The following is a 10,572-nucleotide window of genomic DNA, read 5'->3' as shown; positions in this document are numbered from 1 at the left end:
AGTTGATGAATCTCTTGCCCCACAAGAGGCATGTTTACAAATAGTGCCTTATGTCTTAAGAGATGAAGTAGCCATAGATACTGAGATAGGGGATGAGCACAAGCTTTACATGCATAGAGGACAAGATATTCTTCAATGTACTCACATGTTTAGTTGTTTTGATTGTCCACCACCGATTCCTTTATATTGATTGATCCCCTATGCAAGGGTGAGAGGCTTAAGAGATGATCTTAGTGGATTGAAATCTGCTTTTGCAAAGGAGGGCTACATGCAAGAAAAAGGAGCTTCTATTGTTTCAATTTGGAATTGCAAGAAGGAGGAAGCTTATGTTACAGGTATTTCATTTCTCTACTTTGATCTTTCTACTATCTGTTTCTACTGTGTTTTTTGTTGTTCTCATAAATGGTAGTTGAGTATGCTTTTCTATCTATGCTTATCTATTTTGCAGAGGACCTTCTTAATTCATGGGACCCAATATGGGTTGATATACATAAAGAGTTTGAAATTGAGCTTTCTAAAAGACCAAATCTTCAAGTTCTCTCTAATAAAATGTTCTACGTTTGGGAGGGTAATCATAGAACGGTCCCTTGGACGACTGCTATAAAAGAGATATTCTCCATTGATCGAGAGAAACATTGTAGTGTGCTTTGTAAGTTATTGATTCTACACGAGTTCCAGAGATAGCTCTTTTTAGTAGCTTGCAAAGAATGAATTTGTAAGTTTTATGACTGTCTATATATTTTAGCAGAAAATGTCTATGTTATGTTTCTGACTTTGTCTGTACTGTATATGAACTTGGAATAGCATGAACACACATGCTCTTGTGGTCTCCTATCTTAGGGATGAGCTTGTCAATTGCTCCTACATTTGTGCAGCAGATCATGAAGCTTATGTAACGGGGCTTCCAGAAAAAGATCCAAAGTTGATTGCTGCAGTCCGTAAGAAATACTCAAAGGGTGTGGAGCCTTGGTATCCACTTACTCGTCGATACTTGGGAAAGCTCTTATACAATATAAGTGTCTCTGGCTTGCTTTTCAAGAAAGATCTTGTGTTTGGTTTTTTTTTTAATTATGTGTTTTCAAGTGCGTGTTGAAGGATAAAATATCCAAGTAATTAAGACAAAGAGTATGTGCTTGTTTTTTTGCAAATTATATTTTTAAGTATGTGTTGAAGGTTCAAATGTCCAAGGAATTGAGCCAAAGAATAGAGCAAGCTAGGTAGACAATGAAAAATGAAGAACTTATAAAAGAGGAGGAGAAGATATTGAACTCAAATATGGAGAGTGTGTTGGAAAGGTGGTTGAATTATTTTTGTTTAGGTTTTTTGCACATAGTGTAATAGCTCTTCAAACCTGGTTTTGGATTCGTTGCTCAATTACTATAGCTGCTAAATATTGTTGATCCGAATCTTGGACCGGATTGGATGGTTCATGTTCTTGCACTCAAGTGGGGTCCTGATAGTTGGGCTACACTTGAGAAACTGAACTTGATTGCTATGCATGATGCTCCTGTCTTGAGCAAACTGTTATGGGTTTCCTGCTTGAGGCAGACAAGATTACTAGAGCATCTTATGGTTTAAAGAAAGGAGATCATGTGTATCGCATGTAAGTAAAGTTTCTTTTGACATTCAAGAATCTTCGATGTAGGATTGATAGTTTTTTGTGATTGTTTTAGTTTTTTCTCATCTTCCTTGTTATGTAGTTGGATTCGTAGAGAGGGCCTTCTACAAAGGATTTTTGATAGGGCCACAAAGTTTGTGGAGGACTTAACCAACATTGTTGGTGGTATTTTGTTGCCTTATGATTGCTCTCTTGCCTCTTACTTTGGAGCTCAAGTTTGAAGCTAAGACAAAAGATGTTAACAAGCAAGCTATGAAGAAAGTGGACACAATACGCATGGCATCTCAATGGCTAGCCTATAGGTCAAGCTCATCATACTTTTCTTCAAGCTATGAAGAAAGTGGACACAATATCTTTTTCCTTTGGAAACCTCTCTTGAAGCTAAGACAAAAGATGTTGACAAGAAAGCTATGAAGAAAGTGGACACAATACGCATGGCATCTCAATGGCTAGCCTATAGGTCAAGCTCATCATAATTTTATTTCAAGCTTTTCATAATTACAAAGTTTGTAGTGATGTTATTTTGATTGATTGTTTTAGATTTCTATTATCCTTGGTTGGAAAAGGCTTTCTTCTAGGGATTCCATTCTTAGCTAAGCAGTGGGCACAACTATCTACTGGGGAAGAATGCATGTACTCCCCTTCCATACATAAGCTTGCTACTTGGGAGATGGAGACATGTCCATGGTGGATAGACATAGCTTTTGGGCATGTATTGGCGAGAGAGAGAGAGAGAGAGAGAGAGAGAGAGAGAGAGAGAGAGAGAGAGAGAGAGAGAGCTTCACGATACTATGAGAGTGGCACATCCATCGATGTGCCTCTACCTCCTAGAGTGAATGAGGTGATATCAGGTAAATGGTTACTCAAAATAGTTTCAAACATAATTTGTTGAAGAGCTTTAAACTCTCTTTTTCCTTAACTTATTTGTTTTACATACTGGTGATATTGTGTTTTTTTTATTTTTCTAAGCTACAAATACTTCTCACAAGGGAAAGGAGGTGATTGTTGAGACTAGGGTGGATGAAAACATGGAGCGAGAGCATGGTGAGCAATCGCTTACGATGTAGTCGTTTGTTATGTTCATTTATTGGAGTTAATTCACTTTGTTTAGCTTCTTGTATCGTAGTAGCTCGTGGGGAGATTGTTGCAAAGAAAACCATTTCTTTTGTCTACATTGTTGATATTCTCTTGTCTTCTCTGTCCTCATTGTCTGACTCACGATGCATGGCCATTTCTGGGGACTACATAGCCATTGCTGCTGATTTTAGGGCCGATGTTCGACATCCGGCATGGATTCGTATTCATGAGTACATGGGATGTGCACGCTTTGATGCGACCTTGTGCGTGCGTGGTGGGAGAACAGTCGCATGGGCTGCTGATTTTATTTTTTTGGATCTTCCCTTTGGCCTCCCCTGTTGTGCCCCTTTGCGATATTTGTAGTGAGGATCATGTTCGTGCAGGCATGCAACTTTCATATTCAACTTTGTCAGACTCTGGGTGGATTCTAATCATGGTCTCTATGATAGGTTTGTGCTTCAATCATAATTTTATACAATACTTGTCTATATTTTTGTTGTGTGTTTCCTATTGTGACTTTAGAAACCTCTTGCAGGAGATACCATTGGCTGGGTTGAGAGATTTTGTCGTGCATCAGAGATGGCTATTCATCATCACATTGTAGTCCTTCATCATGGAGCTTATGGTTATGGTAATAGCTTTGGTGGTCGGATTGAGGTAATGCTCTTCTACATAATTAACTTGTTTGTTTCTCATTTTGGTGTGTTATTGTTATTTTTATTGTTCTAATTGTCTATGTGGTGGTGTAAAGTCATTGTTCTCTCTTACTTATGGTGCATAGGGTTGGCATGCAACTACCTTGCTTTGTGGTTGAGAGCACTCTGCTATTCAATTGACTTGGCATGAAACCTTTGGATCTTACATGATGCACCATCTTCTAGAGTCTTCTCTAGCGAGATCATCATTCGGGGAGCCATGGGTGGTGGCTTGCAACGAAGTCATTCTTTTATTGCATGTTTTGGAACTTCTTTGTAGACTTAGAGGTCTTTGTTTGGAGTCGGGATGTGGTACAACGCCCATATTGGCAGCATGCTTAGGCACAGGGCAGGTGTGTGCAGCAATCGATAGTGACGCCAATTTGATTTTAGATTATGTGCAACCATTATTTCTCCCTAAAAAGAGAAGTAGAGAGGGGGTCTCCACCTCTCTTGATGTTGATGATGTGGGTGACATGCCTTCGCGTGTCAACCCCTTTGATGACTAGTGAGAGTCCACCCTACACTTCATTTCCCCCCCCTATTTTATGTTTCCATCATACTTTTATGCTATTTTGTCACTTTTTGGTATCATTGTTCAGTTTTTGGAAATTATGGATAATGATTCAAACAACAATTCAAGATTTCTTGTGTTTCAATGATGTAGGTTATGCATTGCTTACATGTGGATTGTGAGACTTACCTTTTTCTTTTTGTATGGAAGTGTGTTGCCAGTTTATGTTGAGGGGATTGCAAAAACCATGGCTGCTGATATACGATATGATCTTGACACCCACAAGAAGTGTCAGAGGTGCAATGTCTTTATTGATGACGGGTGTGACTCTTCATAGTCATGAGATAGAACCGTAGCATTTCTTGTTGTTGTTAGAGTGTAGAGGCATGACATGCTGCTCTCTATATTCTACTAAATATTCCACTTGTTATCTTACAATCCTAAATAAATCTCTCTTTTTTGGGTATAAGACATGACAATTGTCTCTTAATATAGTTTAGAAACTTTGTAGATGTATGAGCATTGTTGACTAAATTTAAAGTTAAAATTAAATAATGGTGTTGAATGTACTTGTGGATCATTGCATGGTTTGTAATAGCTTTGCTACCTGCTTGCGTTTCTATATTGCTCGACATCAAGCCTCAACTGCACAAAATAATCTAAAGTCTAATTTTGAACAATGCTATTGCTATGATTACTTAGGGATTCAAGAAAAGATTCTCATTGTGAATAGTGGTATTGCTATCACTTAGGGCTTTAAGTAAGATCTTCATTCATCTTTCTTAACAAAGCCCATTTGGTTTCTTTAATCATTTGCTCCGATTTTCCTTCGCTCGAGAAATTTCGTTCGCCACATGGTAAGACTCACATGTTATAGATGTCACCCAACTAAAATGCTTTCAAAGATATATAATAAAAAATGTAAAGCTACACATATATTCAAAGAAAGTTTCATTTACAGGGTAAAAAGACATTTGGAGCCCCTTTAGCCTTACAAGCTCTCATGAGATAAGGTTGAAGACAATTTTTATAATGCAATTTAAACTCGAAATTTTCCACATATACCTATTTCTTGATTTACAAAGTTTGGCATTAATTGCCGCTATTTTTTAAGGGCCAGTGATAGTGCTCTTACGTGCAGTCAATCTATACTTTGGAGTCACCTGTAACATAAAAAGATATTAGTAAGTAAGTCCTATACCTTCTAAGATGGAGTCAAACCTATATGTAAGTTAGTAAGTATGAAGGAAAATCCCTTTAAAAATATACAACATCTAGCAGGGATATTCCATATTTCCACATATGTTCCAAAAGCTAGGAAAGTGAGTTGCCCTGGCCCATATCTTCTATGCAATAAGCAGCCATTAAAAGCCTCATAAGTAACCCATTTACAACCGTATCTACTATAATCCACAACCTTTCATACCAATTATCTTAACATTATTCAGCCATAATCAGCCATACCCATGTTCACAACCAACCCTTAACAACCATATTTGGCCATATTTGAGCAAATTTCAAAGGATCTATATAACACTAAAATGGGGGTACCAAATCTGAGCAAGATTGGTAAGCACGGTATCAAAACCAAAAACCAACATTAAAATAACCCTGTGGCCACTATCAAATTTAACCCAGTACACAATGAACCATTCTAGGCTAAGTGAGCAAATATGCCAAAGCTCTATATTCACAACATGAAAACAGTATAGACCGTGTCCGAGCAGTAATGGTAAGCTCAATAACAAACTTAGAGGCACATCATTAGAAACAAACCAACCGCGGTAGTCTTAACATATAATATCCGGTCGTAAGCTTACCCTCCACAAATAGGACAACCCTATCATATAGGGTTATTCACCCTATCCCTTTTGCCCAAGATATACACACAACAACATGTTCCATGTTTGAATAAGAGTGGTGAGTATGATAACCAACCCAGAGGTACATTTCCATAGGGTAACCGCCATGATAGCATTTATCAAAAACTATAAGCTGCATGCCTAACACCCACCAGTATGGCAACCCCACTACGTAGGGTTATTCACCAGAATTAAAACAAACTTCTATCAAAATCCCTTTTTTTGTTAAAAAAACCGACTTTCAAGGTCACACAATAGAGAAGATACACCCTTTCAATGCTTCTTGCAATGCCAATGACAAATCATATATATGCATTGACAGACCCTAAACCCGAACGGTATTTATAAACCAAAGCTGTAGACAGCATCATACAGATGCTTAAGATAAGTCATTTAAAAAGCCATTTCCAATATGCAAGGTGAGTAAAACCAAACCAGTTCCATAAGTAAAAAATGGTTCAGTAGAAGTTTCCCTTAATGTACCACCATCGGTATATGTATTACCATAAGGGAATCACAACCCATCAAACAGATGGGACAACAGTCCATTTCAAAGGCATAAATCACTTGAGTTTGAGTCGGAGCAGCCAGCTCGACAATAGCCAGTTTATACATGCCCTTTGCCATAGATCTGACACTTAATATAGACCCTTTGTAGGTAAAACTCTCACAGTCCTACTATACGAAAAACTATCACAAGTATACACACACACCCCCCCAATCCTAAGTGAGCATGTAAATCTCACCTTTTTATAGGGTTTGGAGCAGGTAGCCTCCTTCGTTCACATCTGTAAGGCGTGTCCATTTTTAAGAGGGGGATGGTGTAGCAATGACACCATGTACAGAGAGAGAGAGAGAGAGAGAGAGAGAGAGAGAGAGAGAGAGAGAGAGAGAGAGAGAGAGAGAGAGAGAGAGCATTAGAGCGCTGAAATGCAGACCCATTGGGAGCCACCACGTTATTAAGCAGTAGAAGACAGTCTTTATAGAGCCAGGTAACCCGCCCTAAACCCCTTTACCAACAAGGGATTAGGTATCATAAAGGAACCACCCCAAAAAAGTTTATTACCCAGTGAATACAGGCCTGTTATTCATCAAAGGCACCCCAACCCAACAATCCCAGCAAATATACCAAGGAAATATCAACAAGCTATAACATGCCATGTGTGTGTGTGTGTGTGTGTGTGTGTGTGTGTGAGAGAGAGAGAGAGAGAGAGAGAGAGAGAGAGAGAGAGAAGAGAAGCTTTTAATGTCGTAGGTGTTTGGGGTTTAGGTCAACTGGTCAAAAGCCCATTACTAACCCATCACTAAAACTCTTAATCTTTACACATATACAAAAATAATAAGGAGCATGAGGGCATTATCCTCACTCTGAGCTCCACCCAAATTGTGTCGTTCTTCTCCTCTCTCACACTCTGCACGCACCACACACTCCACCATTGGTATCAAAGCCTCGATAAGGCTTTGGAAGGACACACATATATGTTGTATCATCCATGGGTGGGTGTTTCTAATTGATCTCAAGAAAATATCAAGAAGAGTGTGTGCATGATGGCTGCAAGGTAGGAGAGAACGTGCATACTTTGCAAGTAGTCTAGATTAAAAGAATCTAGCAAGTTACATGGGCTTTGAGTATTTGGGACAAATGCTTTAAAGGTATGATTTTAAAAAAATTATCTAGCTCCTTCATGTGTTGAGTTTTAATTTTCAAACATAAAGTAAAATAGCAATGCTATTGTAATTTGATCTAATGATGTTGTTAGAGCCTATCTTAAAATCGTGTATTCTAGGAATTCAATAAGTTGATTGATGGGCTAGAGTCTAAGCTTCAAAGCATTTGTAGACCCATTGCAACCAACCCTGGAGTATGAATTCAACTGAATTTCTACTTCTATCAATATGGCATGAGAGAGTTTGGCTGTAGACATTGAATGGTGCTTACATTATAATAAAGACAATTTGTATAGAAATAAAGTTAAGTTATGTATTTGTAACCATGTAGTATGTTTGTACATTGAAAAATATATAAAATGGATTAAAATGGTCGCACCTTAAGCTACTTCATTTTAGAAATCTATACTTGAATAACATCCTAACAAATTCCAACATAATATCTTCTTATAGTTGGAACACATAAGTTATTTATATTAGGATCTTTTTAAAGTTAGGATCAATCATATCAATTTATACCAAGGGTTTAATTAGACATAAAATTTACATAAGGGAGAACTTAATGCACCCAAAGAACATACATAGGGTTTTGAAAAATGACCTCCTGTTCACACTTGATATATGGTGTTTTATCTGCGAGGATGCCCAAGGATGTGGGGTGAGATTATTATTGAGAGCTTTTAGAGAAGAAGATGTGCTTGGAAATGCTTTAGTCTACAAGTCTTCCAGAAGTTCAAAACATATTGGGCAATCTTTTATCTCCTGGAATGCATTGATTGTAGCATATGTTTAACCGAGGTAGATTGAGCTAAAGCTGGAAAGTCATCCTCGAACGTAGAATCTACAAAGGTTGGGTGTTGTAAAGGAGGCAACACTTTTGAAGGAGGTCAAAAAGCTACTATTTGTAGGTTTCATCTACCTAGTGGAGAATTCAAAATGGGTGTCCCCAGTAGTGGTGACTCCAAAGAAGAATGGAAAATGGAGGGTGTGTGTGGACTATCGACCACTTAATGAAGCAACTAAGAGGAACCATTTTCCTCTTTCTTTCCAAGATAAGATTCTAAATGAAGTAGCAGGACTTGAAAAGTACACTGTTTTTTATGACTATTCAAGCTATTTCCAAATATGAATTGTAGAGGAAGATCAAAGTAAAAAAACATTCATTATACCATGGGGATGTTTTGCATTTCAAGTCATGACTTTTGGCCTAACTAATGCACCAGCCACCTTCCAAGGGTTCATAAATTTTGTGTTCCAAGATTTTTTTGGGAATTCAATAAGGGTGTTCATTGAGGACTTTTGTATCTATAGCTCAAAGTCTTTACATGTGCAAAAGGTAGAAGAAGGATTCCAGCGCCTAGATAACCTTGGAGGGCAGCTCAACCCACACAAGTGCCACATTGGGAAGACAAAGTCATTTTTCTTGGACACGTTCTATTACAAATAGGAATTGAAGTGGATCCATCCAAGACTAAAGCTCTCATGGTATTACCATCACCTAGAAGCATCAAGGAGGCTACATCATTTATCCACAAGGTGAATTACATGGCAAGGTTCATTCATTTAGCTTCTGAGTTGTTGCATCCACTCCAAAAGCTAACACAACAAGTAGAGTTCTCATGGTTTGATGATTTAGAGGATTATTTCAAGGGCATAAAGATGGTGTTTTCTTAGGTTCCAACGTTGATGCCACCGTGTTAGGACTTTCCTTTCTTTGTAAATCCAAGTGTGGTATGGAAACAATAGTAGTGGAATGAGGCTAGTGGAGTCTTACCGTGTGGCGAGCGAGATTTTTCGAGCGAAGGAAAATCCAAGCAAATGAATAAAGAAACCAAATGGGCTTTGATAAGAAAGATGAATGAAGATCCTACTTTAATAATAGGAGGATCTTGGATCCCTAAGTAATCGTAGCAATATGTTTGTTCAAAATTAGACTCTAGATTCTTTTGCACAGTTGATACTTGATGTTGAGCAATGAAAAACCCAAGCTAATAGCAAAGCTATTACAAACCATGCAATGATCCACAACTACATTCAACACCATAATTTTTATTTTAACTTTAAATTTTACAAAGCAATCTAATGCAAGTCAACAATGCTCATACATCTACAAAGTTTCTAAAACTGTACTAAGAGAGAATTGCCAAATCTTATACAAAAAAAAGAGAGATTTCTTTAGATTTGTAAGATAACAAGTGGAATATTTAGTGGAATATAGAGAACAGCATGTCGTGCCTCTGCACTCTAATGACAACAAGAAATGCTATGGTTCTATCTCGTGACTATGAAGAGTCACACTCGTCATCAATAAAGACATTGCGTCTCTGACACTTCTTGTGGGTGTCAAAATCGTATCGTATATCAGCAACCATGGTTTTTGCAATCCCCTCAACATAAACTGGCAACACACTTCCATACAAAAAGAAAAAGGTAAGTCTCACAATCCACATGTAATCAATACATAACCTACATCATTGAAACACAAGAAATCTTGAATTGTTGTTTGAATCATTATCCATAATTTCCAAAAACTGAACAATGATACCAAAAAGTGACAAAATAGCATAAAAGTATGATGGAAACATAAAATAGGGGGGGGAAATGAAGTGTAGGGTGGACTCTCACTAGTCATCAAAGGGGTTGACACGCGAAGGCATGTCACCCACATCATCAACATCAAGAGAGGTGGAGACCCCCTCTCTACTTCGCTTTTTAGGGAGAAATAATGGTTGCACATAATCTAAAATCAAATTGGCGTCACTATCAATTGCTGCACACACCTGCCCTGTGCCTAAGCATGCTGCCAATATGGGCGTTGTACCACATCCCGACTCCAAACAAAGACCTCTAAGCCTACAAAGAAGCTCCAAAACATGCAATAAAAGAATGACTTCGTTGCAAGCCACCACCCATGGCTCCCCGAATGATGATCTCGCTAGAGAAGACTCTAGAAGATGGTGCATCATGTAAGATCCAAAGGTTTCATGCCAAGTCAATTGAATAGCAGAGTGCTCTCAACCACAAAGCAAGGTAGTTGCATGCCAACCCTATGCACCATAAGTAAGAGAGAACAATGACTTTACACCACCACATAATCTGAAATCAAAGTGTCATCAATGTCGACTGCTACACACACCC

This window comes from Adiantum capillus-veneris, chromosome 21, assembly GCF_014529385.1.
Source record: "Adiantum capillus-veneris isolate H3 chromosome 21, ASM1452938v2, whole genome shotgun sequence".
Lineage (NCBI taxonomy): Eukaryota > Viridiplantae > Streptophyta > Polypodiopsida > Polypodiales > Pteridaceae > Adiantum > Adiantum capillus-veneris.
This window is presented reverse-complemented; position numbering follows the sequence as displayed.